This window comes from Excalfactoria chinensis, chromosome 2 (genome assembly GCF_039878825.1).
Source record: "Excalfactoria chinensis isolate bCotChi1 chromosome 2, bCotChi1.hap2, whole genome shotgun sequence".
Taxonomy (NCBI): domain Eukaryota; kingdom Metazoa; phylum Chordata; class Aves; order Galliformes; family Phasianidae; genus Excalfactoria; species Excalfactoria chinensis.
In genome coordinates, this window is record NC_092826.1 from 50,807,431 (window position 1) to 50,832,517 (window position 25,087).

General features: G+C 37.1%; 1 long non-coding RNA gene across 1 annotated transcript in view; it reads left to right on the top strand.

Moving 5' to 3' along the window:
- The first annotated feature begins 3,743 nt into the window (after positions 1 to 3,743).
- LOC140249005 (uncharacterized) overlaps positions 3,744 to 25,087 on the top strand; it is a 49,917-nt gene continuing 28,573 nt past the window's right edge. Inside the window, exon 1 of the long non-coding RNA XR_011902928.1 lies at positions 3,744 to 4,004. This is a non-coding gene — a long non-coding RNA (uncharacterized lncRNA). The remainder of the gene's footprint in view (positions 4,005 to 25,087) is intronic.

Below are 25,087 nucleotides of genomic sequence, written 5' to 3' on the forward strand. Positions count from 1 at the left end.
AAGAGTTTCATGCTCAGTGCAAAGCAAGACTCAACCTATGAAATTTTGTCACCCAATTTCATATGATTAGAGAAGGTTGTATATTTAATTTCAGTCATCTAATCAAGCAAATTCTACCACCCAAACAATCAGCTATCAAACTCAGATAACACAATACGCACAATACACATCTTAAGTTTGAAGCTATGTTGAAACATTAAAAGGAAACTAACATTTAAAGAACATTTTTTTTAGAACTCTTTAAACATATTGGAAAATTTGATATGCTATCCAGGGAACATAAAAAAACAAAAAGTTTTCATGTTCACGGTTTCAGAATTTTATAAAAGTTCATTTCTGAGAAAATCTAGATAATGTTTTAAGAAAAGTCTTAGCATGAATAGTGCCAATAAACTTTTACTGTCATTGCAGAGATGGTGTAGTCATTATAAAGATGGCATGTGGGAGCCAAGAAAGACAGAAGATATTCCATGCATAGAAATTTTCAGAGTACTCAGCTGCCAAAATTTGGCTACTGCCACTGCAGATATGGAGGTTTGTAACCTGTCCAAACCTGGGTGAGATTTTATGCAGTGAAATCCTTGCTAAAATCATAGAATCATAGAATCACCAAGGTTGGAAAAGACCTTCAAGAACATCCCATCCAACTGTCCACTCACCACCAATATTGCCCACTAAACCATTTTCCTAAGCACTATATCTACCCTTTCATTAAATACCTCCGGGGGTGGTGACTCCACCACCTTCCCAAACAGCCTGTTCCAATGCACTACCACTCTCTCTGAGAAGATTTTTTCTAATTTCCAACTTGAATCTCCCCTGGTGCAACTTCTGGCCATTCCCTCTTATCCAATTGCTGCTACCTGGGAGAAGAGGCCAATCCCCACCATGCTACAACCTCATTTAGGGGAGTTGAAGAGAGCTAAAAGGTTTCCCCTGAGCCTCCTCTTCTTTGGATCAAACAATTCCAGTTCGCTCTGCTGCTCCTTATAAGATTTGTGCTCCAAACAGTTCAAGAGCTTTGTTGCCCTTCTCTGGACACTCTCTAGGGCCTCGGTGTCTTCTTGTAGTGAGGGGCCCAAAACAGAACACAGTATTCAAGATTTGGCCTCACCAGGCTGAGTGGGATGATCCCTGCTCCTTCTGACCCCACTGTTTCTGACATAAGGCAAGATACCATTGGCCTTCTTGTCCATTTGGGCACACTGCTGTCTCATGTTCAGCTGAGCACTGACCAACATTCCCAGATCCTTTTCCTCAGCACACCTTGTGACCCACTCTGACCCAGACCTGTATCAATGCATGGGGTTCTTGTAGCCAAAGTGCAGAACTTTGAAATAATTGATTCAAGGCAGGAGCAGGTGCATGCCAAGGTCTTGCTCTGATATAGGAAGTGAATGCACTGAGGTGCTCTTGTTGAACATCATCCCATTCAAAGCATGGAGGTTCTGGAGTTCTTCAACATAATGATTGCAATAATTTGTTTTAAAATTGACCAAAATGCAATATTTGACATGTGTATCAGTTTCAGCACTAGGTTGAATATTTCTGCTTGAAAGCAAACCAATAACAAAAAGAAGCAGAAGTAAGTCTAAAGCAAATGCCCACTCCTGGAAACTCATCCAAAGCAACTAAAATCCTTCAGGATTCAGGAAATTCAGCCAGATCTTCAAGTGGTCCTCAAAGCAGTGTCTATAAGACTGATTTACTTATGGAGATCCTTGCTGACTAGAGTAGCAGATGTAACTGAGAGTACACTTCAGCTGTTCTTCTGTTGAATCTGTGACTTTCCCATGAAGTTTTTCATGGACATTTAATTACATTTAATGCTACATTAGCATTTTGGCCTGATAGATAAACGTATAGGGCAGTTTAGTCCCTTGTCATACTCAGTGAGTGCCTCTGATTTACTGTAACTGCACTGTCCATTATTAAGCTCAGACAATTCTTTTTGGATGACTTGGAACCTGGCTTCTGCTAACTGGAAACCAGTAAGCCTTACAGACTTAAAAAATTCAAATGGAACAAGGATAGATAAACAATAGCTCCTTGCAAACCATCTACTTTTCTCTGATGACAACAAGACAAGGTATAGATTCCAGTGGTGGCCTTGAGCATACCTGTGTAGTTAGTAGAGTGGTCAGAAAAGCTCAAGAGCATAAGAGGAACAGCCTTCCCATACTCAGATTTTTATGTAAGAAAATGAAAAAGGAAACAAAGAGAAGGACTTGGTTAATCTGTTCCCAAACTGACTGCTTCAAAACTATGTGAAGGTGTAGACTTGGTTTTACCTAAGTTCTGTAGGACCTGACTAGAACATATAACGACTCTCCTTTGGAGAGCATACATGCATCCTCTGGAAACTGTTGCAAGGCAGGAGCAGGTGCGGGACAAGGTTTTGCTTTGATATAGGAAGTGAATGCATTGGGGTGCTCAGAGAAACACTGATACCTAACAGACTTTTGGCTCTACTGAGACTTGGAGGAAAATCATTGAGAGCCACAGTAGGACACATTTGGAAATAAATGTTTTGCACAGGCTGAGATCATGATGAGAAATTTGGAGTTGTATGTATTTTTGAGTAAAATCTGATTTCATTTGAATGAGCATGCTCTTTGATAAATGGGCCCTTATTTATGCAGATTGGTTTTAAATGAGAATATTTAATGAAAGGATTTGATCCTTGTATAAAGAAAGCTGTTATAAATATGCACCTAGGCAGCACAGGCAGCCTCACTGCCTGTTCAAGCACTTATTCTGGTTGGTTTTGTTTTTTCTTTTAACTTTTTGACAAAGTTTATGTTGCATGTCCCTAATTAGAATGAAAAATAGTTAAATGATAGATATTTTCATCTCATCTATTCTTCTGCTATCTTTATAAATCTAAGGAAGTGTTATCAGACTGACAGGTGGCAGCATGGCCCAGAAGATGCTAAATTGCTCAGAAACATTTTGGGCTTTCCAAGTTTTAAAAGAAAGAAAAGATTCCGACCTTTCTTTGTTTATATGTCACCCAGAAATAGTTGCTTGTAAAAGTTCTGACCTTGTTCTGCATCTAGTACTCCAAGGGAACCATGCATAGGGCGTATGTGAACAGACTTGTTTAAGAAAATATAAAAATTAAATCTCGAATCTCTTAATATTCAATTATGCTCAGACTATGCTGAAGGAAATTTCAAGGAGGCTGAAAGTTCTTTTGGCATGCTAATGTAACAGCTGCGAAAGCATGAATTAACAGCTACGATGGAGAGCTGCCGGCAGGTACTGATTTGTAAGCTGATCTGAACTCTTGAAGGTAATTGAGGAGTGACTTAGAAATGACTTCACATTGACAGTAGAAGGATCCTCTTTCCACCCATAATTCTGTCCTTTCTCAGAAGAGTATTTTGGGCTAGAAACTGCTGCTGCTGAAAGAATACATTTTCTAAAAATATTTCGAAGACATTCCTGACTGTGAAGCTGCATGAATGCTTTCTGTTGGCCCCAGGGAGGGAAGGTACAGAGACTAGAACAAGTGCCTGAAGATGGAGATGCATCCTTCATTGACAGGCTGGCTTCTGCTACTTCAAAGTTACTGTGAAAGTAGTTAGTGTTTAGGGATTCTGCCAATTTCTCTCTGTTTAGTGCTACTGAACATCTTGTCCTAAGAACTTAGGCTATGCTTGAGAGCTAGCCCAAAATAACTCACTGTTTTGTTGCAGAATCACAGAATCACAGAATGGTTGAGTTTGGAAGGGATCTCTGACAGTTCTCTGGTCCAACCTCAGTGCTCCAGCAGGGCTTCCCAGAGCAGGCTGCTCAGGGCCATGTTGAGGCTGCTTCTGAATGTGTTTGTAGAAGAGACTCCACACTCTCTGGGCTGTGACAGTCGTTCATCATTTTCTCTGTGAAGAAATTTATCCGGATGTTCAAAGGGAACCTCCTGCATTTCAGTTTGTGTTCACCGTGTCACTGGGCACCACTGGAAACAACCTGACTCCTTCCTCTTTACATCCTCCCTTCAGGTATTTATGAATTTGTATCTGTCTTACTGAACCATCATGTTGGGTATTTGACTTGGTATACCAGTTTTGGCATCACAATCAAAGCTGAACTTTGTGACTCTGCTATTCTGGTCTTGGAATACTTGTAGGACAGGATGACAGACTTCTCACAAACTTGTTCTTTTCACCACAAAACTGTTTTAGACAGACTTCTACTGCTCAATGCCCTGCAATTGAAGACTCTTGAGTGACAGTGATGAAACTGAGCTGAATGTATGGCTAAAGAGGTCAGAGATCTCTGGAAGATGAGAGACACTGATCTTGAGCAAGAGGAACTCTGTATAGGTATTCTTAAATCCCAAAGTCCCAAGCAGAGTAGAGAGATAGTGTATTTCAATTTATTTTAACATGCTGTATTAAAGGAATTATTCGTAGACAAAGGAATAATCTTGGAATCTGTTTGTTCTAAATCACAAGAATGAGGAGGGATGATGATTACAAAGTATTCAAAGAACCATTTCATACAATCTTGCCTGTAAAATTCTTCAACTCATTATATCAATACAATTTTCAGATGTTCTTATCTTTTCCCTACTCTTTCTTAGGCTGTTCAACTCATGAACATCTCTCTGATTTAACTGGGAGTTCAGTTCTGCTTCTACTACATCTTTACATCTTTTCCAAAATTCTCAGCCTCATCTTTCCTTCTAGAGCTTGCAATTTGAAGAAAATAATGACTTTTTCTTTTTTTTTTTTGTGTGTGTGTGTGTGTGTAAGTAAGTCATTCCTTGCCTTAAGCTTGTCTTCTTGATGATCTACAGAAAGCTTCGGACCATTATATTGCAGACAAAAATAAAACCTAGTAACACATTCCATTATTATCTTTAAGCCATCATTATCTGCCACTGTGATAAAATCCTACTTTCCTGCTTTTTGAAACCATCCTGGTTCCGATCTGCCTTTCAATCTTTGTCCCCAACGTGTGGTATTTTCTTCTTCACGCCCTTCCTAATTTCCCCTTACTCCATTGCCTGTTAACTTGAATATCTCTCCTGCTCTCTAGTGTGCACAGCTTTCTACATTTCAGAAGTGTAATTTGTATCTGATGCAGCAGTGCCAGATAAAGACAGGTGTGAGGCAAATAGCTGAGCTGTTGTATATCTTCATTAAATCACCCATATACTTTGTCTTCTTTCTTGATCTCAGGAGGGTAGGAACTGGAGATGAAGTGCCATCCAGACTTCCATGGCAACCTTTAACAACTTTAATTGTTTTTACTTTGTTTTGCACTAGATGTTGGAGGCCTTTGCTTCTACTTTTTAATTTTTTTTTTAAGCTGAACAATAAAGAAACAACTTCTTCTTGCTTTTTTTTTTTATTTTTTTTATTTTTTTTCTTTTCCTAACTAATGCAAACCAGTGCAATAAAATGAAGTAGAAACAATGATTTATGCCAAACCCTAAACTCTCAAAAACATGGGTTTACAACAAAAACACGGGTTTACAACAAAAACACTAACAGATGCCTAGTGGTAAAAAGCAGAGGAATGGTTTTCACGTCATCTGAAGGCCAGAATCGTAGCTCACTTTTCAATCTCTCTGGCAGTATGTACTTAGAAACAACATGTGAGCAGAGATGCTGGCAGCCGTTTGTCCCCTCATGGCTTACAGAAGGGATGCATAGAGGCTTCTGCTAGGTCTTCTTAGCTGGAAACTGGGACTGCCAGGTGCTCAGCAACAAGGGGAGCCGTGGAAGTGAATGTGCAACAAATGTCTGGATTTCTCACAGATTATATACTTAGACTTTCTCATTTAAACAGTGGTATTTCTAAGGTGTGTGGGAAATACAGTCTATAGCTCCTTTGTGGAAGGGGGCAAGGCAGGAACTCAAAATCTAAATTTCATATCTCATCTGTGTGTTCCTAGGAGCTTGAAGGTCAACCTTTCACATTTTTGGGAAGTATTGGTGACGGTTGAACTGGATGATCTTCTAGGTCTTTTCCAACCTTAATGATTCTGTGATTCTGTGAACCTCTTCATACCTTGTTGTAGGATGAAATGTGTTCCCAAAATTTCAACTACTTTTTATTTACATATCCAAAAGAACTTATGTGGGAGATTTAGTGTGACGTGATGAAATTTCACTCAAATTAAAGAAATCTTATTAAAATTAATGTAAGCATAGGTTTTATTCTGCAAGAAGTTTTTGTATGCAAAGATATGGAAGCATCATTAGATCCAGATGGTTGAAAAGATCAGTTACTACTCACTCAGGTCTTGGGGCTGGAAACTGAAAACATTTGGGCACAGACTTTACTGTTACTTTATCTTATTTTTTGGGGAGTAGAAGATAAACAGAGATACTAGGACAACACTAAGAACCTTAAAAATAGTTTGATTCAAGAGAAACTTCTCAAATTTACTTCATCATTGCTGCTACAGCTCCCAAAAGATTCATAGTTTGGCAACTGGCATTCCCACAGCATTTCTGCCAGGAATTAATTTAAGTACTCAGTAAAAAGCCTGAAATACCATACCTGAAAAATGGTTTTGCTAGCAAAGTGAATATCAACAGAATACAAACTTCAAAATGCATGTTTATTGGATGATGCTGTGTTGTGAATCTATGGAGCTCATAACATTTCCATTCCTATAAAACTGGAATAAGTTGACTTCACACAGAAAATTCTTATTTGTACAACTATACTTTTTTCTCCTTTCTTTCTTTCTTTCTTTCTTTCTTTCTTTCTTTCTTTCTTTCTTTCTTTCTTTCTTTCTTTCTTTCTTTCTTTCTTTCTTTCTTTCTTTCTTTCTTTCTTTCTTTCTTTCTTTCTTTCTTTCTTTCTTTCTTTCTCAGAGCAGCTCATAATTCTGTCATTTCCTTCAACCACATGGAATGCTCTTAAAATGATAAAGAAATTATAAAGTATTTTTTTTTGTGCCACTTAGTGCCAATTCGTATTTACTTATCAAATTGTTAAAAAAACAATATACGAACAAACAAAAAAACAACAATAAAAGAAAATATATGTGGTATCATTTATTTCTATAAAACCTGACTTGTTTCACTTAATCACATTCTATAAAGGAGTTTTATTAAACAGGCGTAACTGAGTTACAAAGTGGAAAATAGGAATCTCTTTTGCTAGAACGAATATTCAACCCAGTCTCTGCTGTAGGATGTTCAACAATAATCTTGTTTTTTCCATATTAATTTTGTCTTCTTAATGATTCCTTTGTTGGCCTGCAATTTCCTTTTTAATTAGTTTCTTGACATATATGAAGGTAAAACGTCCTAAATTTTATGTACAATTTTTCTACGCAAGATTCTTCAAAAGTCTTTTTCTTTTTTATTTTTCTTTTTTTCTTTTTTTGTGTGCTTGATTTTAAATTATAATACTCAAGCATGACTTGTTCATCTAGTCAGTAGCTCACAAAATCTGTGTTTATGTTCACAATACTTGAATTTGTCTCCATGTTTAGTTCTTTTTTACTACACAGACAATAACACAATGTTATCAGATCAATTCACATTCTGTAGGGATCTGAACGGAAGCTCATTAGACTTAAATATAAGCTCAGAGCCAAATATAAGTACAAAAAGTAATAATGAAAAATTCATGAATTGGACAAGCCAAAATGTGCCACAACTACAGCACTGCTTTAGCTCACCAATGGAGCCATTTCTATTGGCAGATCCATTTGAGTGACAGCACAATATCTTCCAGCAGTCAGCAGCCAAAGCATTTATTCCAAAACCAACAAAACATTTGTATTCAAAAGCTACAATTTTAAATATCCTTTAATTTTTAACATTGTGCAAAGTACACCAGTAAAGTGTAAATGAGAAAAAATGTTCACTATCACAGAATCATAGAATTTTCTCCCCTTAGCTTACATTCCATATGGCACATTAATTACACATTTCTGGAGATTCTTCTAAGAGTTGTATTTGAACTCATCCAAAGCTCCTTTGGAAATCATGTCTGCCAGGGGAACTGTCATGGTTTTGTAATTTTTGCTATTGATATTCCACATCATAACATCATGTGGAGCACTACACATCCCAGAGCACCTCACAGTCAGAGAGGGAAATATGCTCGCTCTCTCTCTCTCATTGCCTGGCAGTGGGTGTGGGTGTGCTTCCAAGCCGTGCACCTTCCATTTCAAAGTAGGCTTCTCGGTCTTTGGAAAATTCTCTCTTATTTTATTGGATTTATTAGCCTCATTTTCAATTAGATGTATTATATTGTGTTATCTTGCATTCCGATATTATAGTTAGTAAAATAAATTTTCCTCCTTACATTGTTGCCGCTGCTATGTTTGTTTCCTTGAGCCCAGCTCCCATCTCCCTACCCCTTTCCCTTTTATCCCTTCCTATTTTTTTTTTTTTTGGGGGGGGGGGGGGGGGGGAGTAGGGGGCCCACTGGCCTACAGCCTCCCTGTCATGGATATAGATTAATTTAGATAACTCTGTGACAGAAACCTGTAAATCTGTAGAAAGAGGAAATTATTAAAATGCATAATTTTAGCTGGGGTAAAAATTAGAAGTTCTTTATAAAATTCCATCCTCCTGAGGTCATAAAGAAAGCCTACAGCAAAGAAGCCTCTCTCAGTGGAGGAGGACAGTTTAGGAAGCATTTAAACAAGCTGTAAATACAGAAATCCATGGTGGTGCACAGAAGTTCTGAGAGAGCTGGCTGATACCCTCATCACATTCATAGAAGGTACAAAACTGTGAGCAATTCTTGATACATAATGCTGCCATCCAGAGAGACCTGGAGAACTGTGGTCAGAAGAATTGCATGAAGTTCAACAAGGGCAAGTGCAAAGTGGAGGTGAAAGATTCTATGCACCAGTACATTCTGATGGACACTCAGCTGGAAAGCATCTCCTTGGGAAAGGATTTTGGTATCCCTATGGACAAGCTGAACACTGAACACCCCCATGGCAAAAAAACAAACAAACAAACAACAACCAGTGATATCCTGGACTGCATTAGGAGAAGTTTTGCCAGCAGGTCTACAGAGATGATTCTTCTCCTTTGCTCAGCACTGGTGAAGCTACACTTGGTTTCACATAAATAAGTGCAAAGATTTTGAATTATTTTAAAAATTTTGAGATTGTTTTTCACCAAATAAAACTAAATCACATGTATTTCATTAGACGCTGTGGCTGAGTACTAAAATCTAATTAAAATTTTCTGTTTCAAAGCCTAACATGTTTGTAATGAAAGCAATTAAAGCATGTTTAAATAACTTTAATGTTAGGACAGAAACCAGTGAAATCAAAGGATTTAAAAGTCAAAGCAAACCCTTTCTTTCATTTTATTTATTTATTTACTTATTTATTTAAAAAATACAACTGAAGCTCATTAAACTGATTAATACAAGCCAGGCATATGGCATAATTTGTGACTCATAGCCTTCTCATGTCAGTGGAAACTTGAATATTGGCTTCATTAAATGTAGAATCAGATTACGTGCATGATATAAACTTTTTGTAGACATATTTCATTGGATACAATGAGCCTACTCTTAGAGATTTTATGTCACTTGGCAGGTGTGCATTTTTGAGGGTAATTACAAGACAATATAAAGACGATTCCATTCCATGTGGCTAGTCCTGGGTGCAAGCACATCACATGGAGGAATGTATCTTTCTGTGTATAATTTGGTGCTTTATCTGCCACAGGTTCCTTGAGTGTAACACTTACCAAGTGTTAAGAACAGCATACAGGCAGTGGTTCATGGTACTATAAATAATATCAGGAATAAATTAGTGTCTCAATTAGAGAAGCTGCTTGAATTCCTAAGAAATAAGTATGATATTCTCTGTCAAAGAAACAGACATGACAGTGCATGGTTTTGTATGCATCATTGTGAAGAAAATAAATGGGCAATTAGTAAATAGTGCAAAACAGTGTTAAAATACGAAAAATTGAGAATATTTTACAGCTGGTCCATACTAAATCACTCTTCTTCAGCAATCCTCTTTTTTCTTTGACTGTGTTTCCCATGATTTTAAACACCTTACTTTCAAAAGTTGAAGAGACCTTGTTTTCTATTTCAGGACTTGGAAATTCGTCTGCCTAATGTATCTCCTGCCTGCTTTCTGCCCATATTATCATACATTCTCCTTCTGGTCTACGAACTATTTATTGATTATCTTTGCCTTGTTAAAATTTCATGTGAACAAGACAGACTCTTTTCATTTAAATACATACATACATACATATATATATATATATACTTGCATTAAAAATTGATCCATCTTTGGGATACAGACTTATTATAGACAAATGGTGCACACTGTATGTCGCACTTCTCTAAAACTCTCTTGCCTAAATGATCTTTCAATGAAACTTTTCCCCTCTCTTTTTTATAAAGAGGGAAATAAAACCACTGACATTAAAATACATGTTTTGTAAGTTTTTAAATTGATGTTTCCAGATAGACATTTCATTTGCTGAAGATTTACAGGGACATTATAAAACCATAATTGTGTAATAATCAGACAGTACTATAAACTAAATAAATATCAACTGATTATTAAAAACATTCATTGCTATAATAGTAGTTAATTCTCTTTAATGTGTTTTTAATAATGGTTTTATATTTAATGTAGGATGAATGACTTATTAAAAGTAAATTTTATGTGTTTTATATTCTCCACATGTTTGGTGTTTGGCCATTAGCACTAATGGGATTTGAATGGTATTGAGTTCAAGATAGCCCCCAAGTAGAAATGTGGGAACCTTAATTAAATTTTTATTAAAATCTTCAATTAAATGCAGTGCTAGATTATTAAGATATTTTTGCATATTGTTTAATGTCAGTTACTTATTAAGCATTTTCATAGGCTTTGCAAAGTGTTCTCAGAGCAAGCTAATAGCTAAAAGATATTTGAAAAAAAGTTGTTGATGATCAATTCTCTCATGCTATGGGCAAAATTGGGTTTTTATAGAATATTTCTAGCTATCTCTGAAGCTGAACTGGAACAGTTTTTAATGAATAGGATGGCGATTAACAAGCTTAACTTGCGGAGGGGCAGTTTCATGTTATGAATACTGAAAATCTCTGGCTTCAAATAGTGAGGCACTGAAGTAAACAGGAATGGGCCTTCTTGTATCAAAAAGACTACTTTATGCACCATTTTTTTCGGTAGCTGGGTATTTTACTGTGGAACTATAAACCACTGAGGTCTATGTTAGATTGATTTGCACTGATGCTATTGCATAAGTGGCATCACACATTTCACTATTTCTGTCTCACTTTGTGAAGTGCAACAGTTTTCCTTGTATTACTAGAAAGGTGAAATATTATTATTAAATTCTTAAAAAGAATGAATTTTAGACCACATACATCACAGATTAAGAAGAATCACCTTAGTGATTCTATATGAGATATCCAAACTGAAGGGAATCAGGTGTATAGAGAAAAAGAGCACTCTTCCCTATATTCCAGACTGCTCCAGAGACACCAGGAAGGAAAACGTTCATCTACCACACACTATTATGCAGACAAGTTAAGCCAGAATAACAGATGCCATAGAACTGTGCCACTAATTAAAAGAAAACAAACAAGAAAACCAACAAAAAATAATTACCTACTTAAATTAAAAGGAAGGCAAGTTGGTTATACATTATAGTATTATTTCTCTGAGGTATAAATATTCTTATTTCATATCACTTTATTAAAGTTGTACCAGAAAGCTTGTTAGCCTTGTGTCAGTGTGTCTAGACAAAGGGGTTAAACTCTACAAAAGCCTTTCATGCACTGAACTCAGAATATGTTCTTATGGTATGAGTTATATTTTTCCTAAACCAATGATTTTAAATAAAAGTTGGTGTTAATATAAACTTTTTATCTTTTTTAATGCTATGTTAAGCACATACTATTTATTTTTCTTAACTGAGATTGTGTTAAAATATCATTATTCCACAAATTACAAAGATGTTCAGCAGCCAAATCCATTTATCTATTTATACCACACTCATTAGGATGTTATCTGAGTTTCTCTGAAGCAGTTTGCAACCAGTGGACCCTACTGAGTTTAACTTGCGATATATAACAAATGACCCAACTCAGAATGGCACTAGTCCCCATAGCTACATGGGCGAAAGAGGCTGCTGTACTGAGAATTCCTTTCTTTTTAACCCAGTGTCAATCACTGAGCTAAGAAGACTTTTCAGCTGCATTTTACAGTACAGTAATTAATTGCTACAATATTTATTCTATTCTAGTTTCTAGGACACTTGCAAGCATGCTGCAGAGAATCCAGCTTTAGCTCTGTTTCTCTACATGCCCTTAAAATTTCCCTTTGAATAAGCTGAAATGTCTCTTGCTGCAGTATTTAAAATTGTCCTTAGGAGAATTCACACAATTTGAAAATGATAGCATGTTCCAGCCCAGGGACAAGTGTGTGCCTGCAGCATAGATGTCAGATAGGACAGTGGCTATGAAAATAATTGCAGCCTGGTGCTTCAAGAAAGACCATAGGTACTGTCTCAGTTGCAATTGGAATTTGCAGACTGATTTTACGAAAATAAGAAAGTCAAACTAGACTCCATTCTAAGGGCCAAAACATCCTTCTGTTTTAGCTAAGATAAATCACATAAAAAATGAAAAAAAATGTCAGCTGTCTTGGTTACCTAATGAGATAGTTAGTATGCAACTTTGAAAGATTGTGACCATAAAATATGACATGGCACTGTATTTCTAATTGGAATATACAGAAAACTCTTTTCCCAGAAAAACATATTATATGAAAATTGGTGATAAAAAATGGTCATTACAAAAAAAAAATAATAATAATGTGATTTTTGCCTATGTAAGCAAGTATTAGAGGTAGGAATTGAACATAAACTTAATTACAAAAGGACACATTGCATAAATTATTAGTATTTCCAAGTTATAGAGTGGGATATATACATGACCCCACCTGTGTTTAATGACAGTTACAATGTTCAATCAGAAAGAATCACTTTTTGCTCTCTGAAATCAGGAAAGATAGCAAAAGATTCAGGAAAAGAAAAAGTTTTAGAAAAAGAGAGAGAAAACAGAGAACTCTAGAGAACAGCTTGGCCATAAACCTGCCCCTGAAGTATTAATTTCTATGACAAATGTTTGTCTAAACGGAACTTAAAGACTATAATATCCCAGACTTTGCTCTCCTTTTTATTACAGACCTGTTTCTAACCCACATCTTTCTTGCTGAAAGTTAAATCCATTACTTCTGTTTCTATTCAGTATTGACATGGAAGAAAGATTAATGCCCCCACTTCTCACTTATCAGTTTCTGAAAACCATTAACATACTCTTCTTTAAGTCTTTAATCCAAACAATCCTAGTAGATTTCCTCATAAACCGTAGCTTTTCTTTTTTGCTGTTGTGTTGTTCATTGACTTTCTTTTTCTGAGGGGGAACCATGGGGAGGATTGTTTTTTCTTTTAGAATACTGTAATCCTCTGGACTCTTTAGATGGCTTTGTGAAGAGGCAATCCTAGCTGAGGACTTGCCAAAACAAAATGAAAGATTAGTTTAGACAACTTGCTTTAATACAAAATATCCTTTTTTTTTTTTTTTTTTCCTTTTTTCTTCCTTTTCCTTCCCTTTCATTTTTCCTTTCCCTTTTTTCTTCCTTTTTTTTTCTCTTTCTTTTCTTTTTCTTTTCATTGTTTATCCTCCTCTCCTCTCCTCTCCTCTCCTCTCCTCTCCTCTCCTCTCCTCTCCTCTCCTCTCCTCTCCTCTCCTCTCCTCTCCTCTCCTCTCCTCTCCTCTCCTCTCCTCTCCTCTCCTCTCCTCTCCTCTCCTCTCCTCTAAATCATGTCCTACAAGTCTTCTGTACTAACTTATTTAGTAGATGTGAAAGACGAAATTATATCACAACACATAAGAAAACCATGTCAAATTTGAAAAATGGAATAGTGATCAGTTTTCTTGTGCCATCTCTTAACCCCAAGATTCTGTCAACAGATCATATCTTAGTACCACAGATGTTTAAGTGATTATTCTCAGTAAGAGTAAATAGAATAAGGAGAATTCAACAACAGTACTGAAACAAAGAGAGTGTGTTTCACTGATTGGAGCATGCTTCTTTCTTCTAGGATTTGAAATAATTCTCAGCAGTATTGTACTCATTTGGGAAAAAAAAAAAAATGGACCCCTGATTTTTAAGTGAATAGAATTAATGGTAGCTATCAATCCAATTTTAGCTAAGTATCCCAATGGATTAAAAAGTAATGAAGAAAATTAAACTCAAGAGGGGCATTACAGCAGAATATTAAAAAACAGGAGAATTAATAATGAAACAAAAATAAAAAAATAAGTGAGATATTTCTTCCATGGTATTCACTTATGTTTTCCCTATTGAACACATCTTACAGATGCTTTTACCTCCACCATGTTATACATTAGGTGAAAGCAGGGCTTGGGACATGTTATTACTACTTGCAACATCTGGTCCCTAACACGTTCTTCTTTGATCAACAGTATGTCATGTGTTATAGTGAAGCAGATTGCATAGTTCATCCTTACTGAACCTTCACCCTCAGGACATCATGTGAAAGGCAAACTCCATCTGCCTCAGAGAAACCAAAAATAGTTTGAAATATAGAAATCCACTATGGTCATGACACAAAACAAGACTTAGAAATAAATTCTTGTTGCTTTTGTATAGGCAGGAGAAGCCTTTATTAATTAATTAATTAATTAATTTTTAGGTGATTGTTTGAAAATCATCTTTCATTTTGCTCCACTTTCTCTGCCATTTACTGGAGTGCGTAGGACATAGCACAGCCTGGAGCCAGGCATAACATGTCAGGTACTGAACAATCCTGTTTCTACGTGTAGCAAACTGCGATTAGAGAGATGGCACCTCAGTCATGTACAAGTCAATCAATACTTAAATGCCAGATTCAAAAACTGGAAGTCCAATTTCCATTCCCCTTTTTCTGCTCAAAATTGATTCAGAGTTTTTCATCTCAGAGCTGCAGAGAAAATTAAGAGATAAGTCAGCCTAAGAGATAGGTGCAGGTGAATAGAAGTCTCAGTGCCTGTTTATGTTTTGTGGCACACCATATATCATCGTGTGTTCATCCCTCCACAAGTCATATGGAGAATCCTTCGTCAGGCACAAGCCTGGGAGAGAGTTTGTCCCTCTTCTCCCTCATGTCCCATTGATGACACCACTCAGGTGTCTAGTGGAAGAAAAGCAGCTCCTTCTTCCAATCTGGCATGCTTGGTCAGGGTGCCAGAGAGTAATAACATTAACAAAGAGAAACAGATTCGAGCTAATGCTTTACTCTCCCACAGAATGTCCACCTAAACTGATCTGGCTTGTTTTGTGTATTTGGATGTCAGGAACACTGACGTGTGAAGCACTGGGAAACACAAAATCAAATTATCATGACGTGATCTTATAAGCTGAGCTGCATCACTTACCTGTTTGAATGTAGTCAACCCATGTCAATTCTTGATAATTTAACTTAGTCTGTAATGAAATAATAGGAAAAAAACATGCACAGCAATAATATGTGAAAATTATCTGATATGACAACAATGAGCTTGCAAGTATTCCCTAATATTAATGTTATTCTGCACAATAGAATGTATTGTGTTTTTGCCCTTAGTTTGGCTCTATTGTATACCAAACTTTTGTCTGCAGAAGCCCAGTGAATTCTTCCTGTTAGCCAAGTTTTTAGAAAGTTATTTGCTTTTCCCACACCACTGTTAGCTGGAACCTGTTGGACGTACAGCTCTTTTCATCAGGTCCTTTAAATCATATGCTTATGCGAAAATAACTATTCCCACCATATATATTAGGTCTAATTTGCCCTCAGATGTTAACACTCTCTCAGGCAAGTCTGTGGGAACTACTGGAAGGGAAAAGGAGGCACAGATTTACAGGATGACTCACTATGTGTATTCTGGGTATCTAAATCTCCTTCCATAATCAGCCTCCTCCTCCAGGAATGTTGCTTTAACTCTTGAGAACAGAAACCTCAGGAAGTGTGAAGATTCTACTGGAGGTGGGCCTCTGAAGGCCTCAAGTTAAAACAGTACTTTTCTAGTTGGAGGAATAGATTCTATTCCACTAAATGTGACTTAGTTGTGAATTATTTCCATAACAGAAAAGAAAGTGATTAAAAAACTCCAAGACAGAGCATATGAGTTTAAATGCTTTGCAAAACATCCCCATTAGAGAAAATAGAGGTGATAAAATGTGTTACTAGGTCCATTTCAGAGCATTTTAAAGCTAGTCTTATGCAATCTTTTTCACTTGAGATTTTACTAATCAATAGCTGCATAACAATAACTGTCAATGATGTTTCATGTAAAGTTCAAGAATTTTCACACTACTGAAGAACAAATATAATTTCACCTTGTATTCCACATATTCTACTTTTAATGTGCTAAATGAAATAATACAGTACTTGCATACTTCAAAAAGCTCAAAAAATGAGGATAAAACGGATTAAAAAATGAATAATATTTAAGATTTTAGAAATTTCTCTCAACTTCTAAGTAATGGGAAATTATTCTTTTAGCACAGGTCTGTGTTCCATGACATTGCATACCTTTCCATAGAGCAATGTTAGGAAGAAAAAACAGTATTTTGTTCTGAATTCAAGCAGCTCCAGAGATAAGAAAGCCAACCCACAGCTTTACTATGTAATATTCACTGTAAATTTGCTGAAAATTTTCTCACTTGCTTCTGATATTCAAACTGACGCTAGCAATAATAGATGAAAAGCAATAATTTGTATGATCATATTCTAGATTTTAAAAAATATCATTTCAGACTGAAGTGATAGCTTATGCAAATTAAGTTGAAATGGAGCTGCTAATAATACCAATCGATTTCATTTTACTTTGTTTGTCAATGGGCCAGTAATGAGAACAGTGTTTTTTCCTGTACTCACGTCTAGTAAATTACATTCAACAACAGATGCTGAACAGATGTTCTCATTATTTTAGTGAGTTGATTTCTGGTTAGTCCCCAAGATGTTTTACATGACTAAGTGTTGCATCACTCTCTATGTGACAGATGAAGTATCTGAAAGTATCAACACTCAAAATCTCATTAACAGAAGCAGTTAGTTGTATAAAATTTTGATATGGTAAATGGACACGTCATTTCTCTTTTGCAAAAAATATATTGACAAAATAGATTCCTTCCACACTGTTCACAGTAAAATTGAAATTCAAGCACTATAGTAATTGATATTCATATATCATTTACCCTGGGATGGAGTGGCTATATGTACACAGTGGGACAAGAGCAGCTCCGTGAAAAGGGATCTGAGTGTTCTTGTTATTGGCAAGTTGACCATGAGTCAGCAATGTGTCCTAGCAGAACAAATGAACAACTGTACCCTGGGGTTCACCAGGTCCATCGCTGCCACTGTGTGAGCGGAGGGTTTATCCTGTTCTGTTCTGTGATGTGCTGCCTTACCTTGAGCACTGTATGCAATTTGGGTGCCACAGAACAAGAATGACATAAAATTATTAGAGAATATTCAAAGGAGGGATACAGAATTAGGGGCAGATTGCAAGTTAGGAAAAGTTCGGCACCAAAGGGCTGTGGGGGTGGAACAAGCTGCCCAGGGCAATGGTCATGACTCTAAGTGCTGGAGCCCTATGTGGAGGCAGGGGTTGGATCCTTATGGGTCTCTCCAACTCAGGATCACAGAATCACAGAATGGCCCAGGTTGGATGGGACCTCAAGGGTCATGAATCTCCAACCCCCTGCCAGGCAGGGTCACCAGCCTTCCCATTTACTAGACTAGACTGCCCAGGGCTCCATCCAACCTAGCCTTGAACACCTCCAGGGATGGGGCATCCATGATCTCTCTGGGCAGCCTGTTCCAGCACTTCCCCCTGACATCCAATCTAAATCTTCAATCCTTCAACTTAAAACCATTTCCCCTTGTCCTGCTGTTATCCGCCCTTTCAAAGAGTTGACTCCCCTTCTGTTTATAGGCTCCCTCCAGGTACTGAGAGGCTGCAATTAGGTCGCCCTGCAGTCTTCTTTTCTCCAGGCTGAACAAGCCCACCTCCCTCAGCCTATCTTTGTAGGGAAGCTGCTCCAGCCCCCTGATCATTTTTGTGGCTCTCCTCTGGACTCTCTTCAACAACTCTCTGTCTTTCTTATACTAAAGTCTCCATACTTGGACACAGTACTCCAGATGGGGCCTCACAAAAGTGGAGTAGAGACAATTTTGTAGATGACAATTTTGACCATGTACCAGTACCATGACTATGGTACTGGTATTATCACAATACATACAGGCTTTGATCAAGCTGCTCATATTTTAGTCATGGCAGTGATAAATTTTTGGTTTCATATAGTAGGATTGATTCCCTTTTACCTGTAACAGGAATATTGCTTTCATATGTGACTATTTTTTCTATATCTACAGGATCGGAATACAAACATTTTCATGCAATGATAGTAGGTACTGGTACACTTTTGTTTGTGATTAATTTTTTTTTCCCAAGAGTTTAGGCATATATTTGAGTCTGGTATGTCTAAATTGCAGCAATTTGATTGATGCAACAAAAGTATATGGTCAAGCAAACCCCATACATGCTAATAAATATCTATTGAAGCTAGTTAGAAGCACTGATACACATGCAAAGATTTATTTATGTGAAAATTACTATTCTGACAACTATATCTTAGGTGTGTTTTCTAAAACCCAGCCATTGTTCAGAATATTCTACTATCATTTAGTTACATTGTATTATCTTCAGCTTTAAGCACATATATTGGCAGAAGTATTTAATCTTTGTTTTACCCTGTGCCTCAATATCACAGTTTCTGAAATCTTTCTGTACATTGTTCAGCAATTAACATGACAATGTACAACAACAAAAATGTATGAAAAAGAGATTCAGCACTTAAAACTTTAGTTGTGGTAACACTGTTGAAAATAAGAATGACTTAAATAACAAAATCATAGATTGAATACACAGTTCTTTAAGTCCAGGCTGTCCCAGATCTTGTTCAGCTTAGAACATTACCAAGGGATAACAAACTGTAAAGGTTTTCGAGTTTTCAGAGTCAGCTGCTCCTAGCTGCCCAGAGCTAAACAAAGCCAGAGCATAAATGATATTTTTTTCAGTTTCTCGAGAGCCTCCTCAGTTACCTTTATGTTTTTCAGCCTCAGACCATCTGTGCCTATAATCTTCCATTTCTCCCCCTGGCCTGTGGCTGCTTTATGAGCCTTAAAAGCAAATGGAAGGTTTGCAACCACTATTTCTGGCTGGGGGTTAAGTGCTCCCCTTGGTTTCTCTTTCTAGCTTCCTTTCTGAATTATTACCACATTTCCTATTCATAATGTAAATAGAGTATATGAACCAGGAAAAACAGAGCAAAAAAACCACAACAACCCAATATTTATACTGCAAATAAATATCACACAAAAAGACCTCAGAAATTAAGATTTAGTTCCAAACACAGATGCACACTTAGAAATGAATGTCTGCTTTCTTCGAGTATTAAAGAAAATATTGCTCTAATAACTGCAAAAAAAGTTCATGATGCGCTTCTCTCTTTGAGCTATTTTTGAGGAAAGAGTGAATAGAAAGCACTATCATCCAAAAAAAAAAAAAAAAAAAAAGGAAAAAAAAAGAAAAGAAAAAAAGAAAAGAGTGAATGAATAGTCTTTCTTGCTGCAATAGTGCTAAAGTAGTTACTCATTTATGTGAAATTCAGGAAAGGGCAGAGAATGTAACCATGGTTGCAAAGCACTAAAACCCAACTATCCTACATGCTACATCTTTTAGGAGACAGGTACTTCATTTGAAGGCGAACTTCTATGTCACACACAGACGACCAGAGAATGACTTAATAGACCAACCTATTCTTTAACCTATTCAGAACAAAACAATAAGAACTGAATTAAATGGATGTTAACATCTAACATAGGCTATCAAAAAGGTTGAGGACAAACCAGAGGAAGATTTATTTCATCTGATACTTGGATCAATCACATGTTATTGGGCAGCAGCCAAAACCAGACAAATTGTTGAAGTAATGTCAGAAATTCTGTCAAATATCACTGTCTGGAAAATTGTCATTTTAGCACCAAGCATTCTTTAGTCTCAGCTAAAGGAAAGTACATTGCCAGGATGTCTGTCAATGGTTTTGCAAAGACAATACAAGTAGAAAACATTGAGACTTTTTTTCCTTTTCTTTCACAAAAGAATACTCCAGGATAAGTTAAAACAAAATTGGATATTGTTTTTATGTGAATGCACTAATTTTCTTTACAATTCCATGCTTTCACTCTGGTTTAATTTCACCACACTTACCAAGGATGATAGCAGAGGGAACACAACAAGGAATGACTGATGGAAGAAAAAGAAAAGGAGGTGGTACTTTGAAAATCCAGTTTCAGCAACCAGAGAGTATACGATAGAGTTTCACAAAGTTTTCAATGACCTGACCTCTTCCAAGAAAGCTCACATCTGTGAATAATTTACTATGCCTTAGGTACCATTTTAGGGGAGGGAATTATGCTCCTCTGCTCAATCAAAGGCTAAAATGAGTGACGTTTTTCATCCAGTTTTCTTTTTGCGCTGGTCATAATTACTGTGCTTACCCTTTGGCTGGGGGCATGAAAAGGCAAAAAGTATTCTACTAAATCATACAGAAACAGGTGAATTAAGACCAATGAAACCAGGACATTTTCCCTCCCCACTCACAGGCACATCTATCTGCATTAGCCAAGTGGCAGATGAAGTGTGTGTAAAAAAGGAACAGAGAAAGAGCAGAATAATGTATTTTTCTTATCTATTTCATAACCAAGATCCAGATTTAACTCCAAGCTAGCTAGACTTGCAGAATAAAATCCAGCCTAGAGTCACAGGCTCAGAGTGGAAAATGCCTCCTCTCTGAAAACTGGAAGTCTCAAAGAATGGGGGATGAAACCTGGAAAATTTGCTTTGGGAGAGGTGGCTTTCAGTTGCAGGCAAAAACTATGTCATGTTAGTAGAAACAAAGACAGCACAGTCCTGATGCAAAGGACATGGGGTACTGTTAGATGGCAAGCTGGACATGAGCCTGCAACGTGCCCACAAAGCCCAGAAAGCCAACCATATCCCAGGCTGCATAAAAAGAAGCGTGGCCAGCAGATTGAGGGGGGTGATCCTAGTCCTCTACCCTGCATTGGTGAGATCTCATCTGGAGTACGGTGTTCAGATGTGGAGTCCTCAGTACAGGAGTGACATGGACCTGTTGGAGCACATCCAGAGGGCCACAAAAATGATCCAGGGGGTGGAACACCTGTCATGTGATAGGCTGAGAGAGCTGGGGCTGTTAGGCTCTGGGAAAGGATGATTGTGGGCTTCCAGTACGTGAAGGGGAGCTGTAAAAAGGAGGGGAACAGACTCTTTAGCAGAGTCTGTTGTGACAGGACAAGGGGAAGTGGTTTCAAACTAAAAGAGGGAAGATTTAGACTGGATACAAGGAAGAAATTTTTTACAGCGAGGGTGGTGAGGCACTGGAACAGGTTCCCAGAAAGGTGGTAGAAACCCTGTCCCTGGAGACCTTTAAGGCTGAATGAGGTTCTGAGCAACCTGATCTGCTGTAGGTGTCCCTATTCATTGCAGGGGAGTAGGACTAGATGACTTCTAAGGGTCTCTTCCAACTCAAATGATTATATGACTCTACGAAATGTACACCGAGGTTCACTTTGGTTCTCCTTACTCTTCGTAGAAGCCTTGATTCTGAGAAGACTCAAGATAAGTCTATGACCCTCGAGATCATAGAATCATAGAATCTCTCAGTTTGAAAAAGACCTTAAAGATCATCAAGTGCAACGACAACCTAACCATACTACACTAACTCTAACACCCATTCACTAAATAATATCCCTGAGCACCACATCCAAACAGTTTTTAAACACATCCAAGGATGTGTTTAAACTCAACCACCTCCCTGTGCTCGGAGCCTATTCCAGTTCTTAACAACCCATTCTGTAAAGAAGTGTTTCCTGATATCCAACCTAAACTTAAGCCACTGTCTTCCAATGAATGCCACTGAGAGGGGAAATAAATGCTCACAGTGGCACTCTCCATTTAAAATAAAAGACTTTATAAATATTTAATTTGTGCAGTGGATATAAAAGCTTTCCATTCAAATTATGTATTTTCTCCAAGGTATCTATAGCTCATGGGCTGACTGCTCGGAGATCCACATCCATTTATGTATCTTCTGTGCCTGTTTAATTTTCTGAAATAGTTTTCTATGAAAGCATCCAGAATGCCTTTTAGAAAAGATGAAGCATGACACAAAATGGCCTTTCGTTTTGTTATTGACTACTGCAATACACATTTTTATTTGCATTTACTTGAAATATTTCTTTTAGTTTCAGGAGAAAAAAAAAAATGGTTCCTATTTGACTGGCAGTGATTTTAATTCTACGGAATGCATATCAGAAAAATAGCATTTTCACACATTCCACATACCCAATCTCAAACATATAAGTTTCATTATTCATCTCATAATGACTTGTGACAGTGCATGACACATATGAGCCATGTCAGATGTCCTAAGTTCCTAGACTGCCCAGAAAATTGTAAAGGGGTGATTACTCAAGTGTTCAGAACCAAAATGAAAAAAATGCATAATTGATTAGAGCTTGCACTGAAGCCTGTGCAGCCTTAACAGCATTTTTCTGCCTTCTCATATCCTGCGGTTTGGACAGGGAAAGTTTTCACTGTCTGTGGTTTTCATGACATAATTTTGGCTCTCTGCAGAGAGAATATTTTCGGGGAACTGTGCTGAGTGTAAGCAGAAAGATTTTGAAGGTAATAAAATACTGACTCTTCATTCATGATATACCTTGGTCCTGACTGCTTTATGATCATATATTATACTACATAATTAACTGCTTTTACAGCTCTTTCCGTATTTTAGGCTGTGTTCCATCATTCATTCTATAAAAACCTTTTCTTTTCTTTTCTTTCTTTCTTTCTTTCTTTTTCTTTTTTTTTTTTTAAATAATTTAATGTTGTCATTATAAAATCAAATGATTTGTTCTCACACCTCTGAAAAAAGAGGCTTGAAAATATTTTGTAATTAACAATAATTACTTGATGGTTGCATTGTGCTTTGCTGAAAGCATAAATGAGATGATTATTTTATTTATATTATCATATCACCAAGGGGCTAATATTGAGGTTCTTACTTGAGAGCACTGAGAAATCTGATACCAGATTTATGTTCCAATGACTAGGAACATAAAACAAGAGCTAATTGATCAAACAGATTCTTTATATTCTTCCCCAACCAGCTCCCAACAGACACACAACTAAGTACTGAAGACTAGAGATAGGACATATTACACTGAGTATGAATGCTTTTGAACAGAGATAAATGCATCAGCATCTGAATTCAGATGTTTTAGGCGCAGGACATCAACACAGAAATCTCTCAGAAATTCTCTTCAGATATCAAAGCTATAGTTGTTAATCCATGTCTTAGAAGAAATTGGGGCTCTCAGCCAAAACTCCTTGAAGTTTTACTTCTTGGGATTTACTGTCTAAAACTTGCTTTTTATCATCACATTTATTTCATTTTTAATACTAGATGCCATTAAGTGTAAAAAGTTTTCTATTAAGAGGTATTTAGTGCAACAAAGGCCTTTAATAAACTTACCAGTTCTACACTTCGCTCAAGTAGGATGTAAACAATTCAGACTCAGTTATCTTATGCCATTCAAGCCCACAACTGTTGGGCAGGATGCAGCTTCATCTGGTAGCTCTTCTGTGCATGGATAAGACCAGCTTCTCCTGCTGAAGTTGTCTTCAGGTACACAGATAATTCAGAGGTCTGTGTTTGAGGATGGTGAGCAAATGAAGGAGCAACTTCAGCAGCTCTAAACCTGAGTAATTAGTTTTCTCCAAGTTGCCATAGAGTGAGGGAAGAGAGTTTTGAGGGGGGAAAAAAAATAAAAAAAGAAGAAGAAGCTTTTACTCACCTGCCCTGTACTATGGCAATAAGTCAATTAGCAAGCTCATGGAGAAAAGTTGATGTGTCAGCTGTGCCTGCTTCTGTGTTGTAAGCTTTGATAAGCTATGGTAAACATTTTCAGAGCAGTCTCATCACATTAAGCAGATTCCCAAGCGGAAGAGGAGGACACTGCTACTTCATCTGTGAATCCTGAAATACAAAGTGTGAGACGCGTTCTAAGTTACCCAGCACAGACAGCTGAGTTGTAGCAGAGCTGAAAGAGTGTTGTAGGTGCTTGTACACGCTGAATACATATCTGGGGCAGCTTGTTTGCATCTCTGCAATGAGCCTGCCCTGACTGTGACCATGATGTAGAGTTAGGTCTTGATAGTGATAGTGGGTTGAACTTAAGCTGCTCTGCTTATGTTTAACAAGTCTGGTTATTTGGAGCTCCAGCGCGGTGCGTTTGCAGTAGCTCTGATGTCGCTTGCAGAGATCTGCTGTATTCTCCTGTAGGGCTCCTCTCGAAGTTGATTTATGGTTGTAGTGGTTTGAAACACTCCTGGGCACATCTCTAGGTAGCCTGATAATTTTTAATGGTAAATATCTATCAAATATCTAGAGCAAATAGTTACTAAGCAGGGGTTTTTGAGCAGGGCTGCAAATTTTGCTTGAAGGATCTGAATTTATTTCTTGGATCTATCTTTAAGTTCTTCTCCTCTAAGTCTGGTATTTTATATTTTAAGGTGCTCTAAGGGGAGCTTAGATATTCTTTCAGCTAACACAGATGAATCTTGTACTATTATTCTGGTAAAGATATTGAATTGACAGCAGAACTGTGGGTGGCTAGATTATGAGTCAAGAGGTATATCTGATATCATCAACAGACATTTTATCCAAAAGGTTCCTTGCCTTTAAAAGTATTTTCTACATTTTTCTACATTTAATACAGGGAAAAATTTAATGGTTCTGAATTGACAAAAGAAATTCAACTAAGATTTGAAAATTAAATTCTTTCTATCAAGGATATAATCACTTCAGGCTTTAATGATAAGAAAGTTGAATATACTGGTCAGAGGAAAAAGGCATAAAAGTTCAGATACAATGCTGTATAAGCAGTTTTTGATTGTTCTACACAAA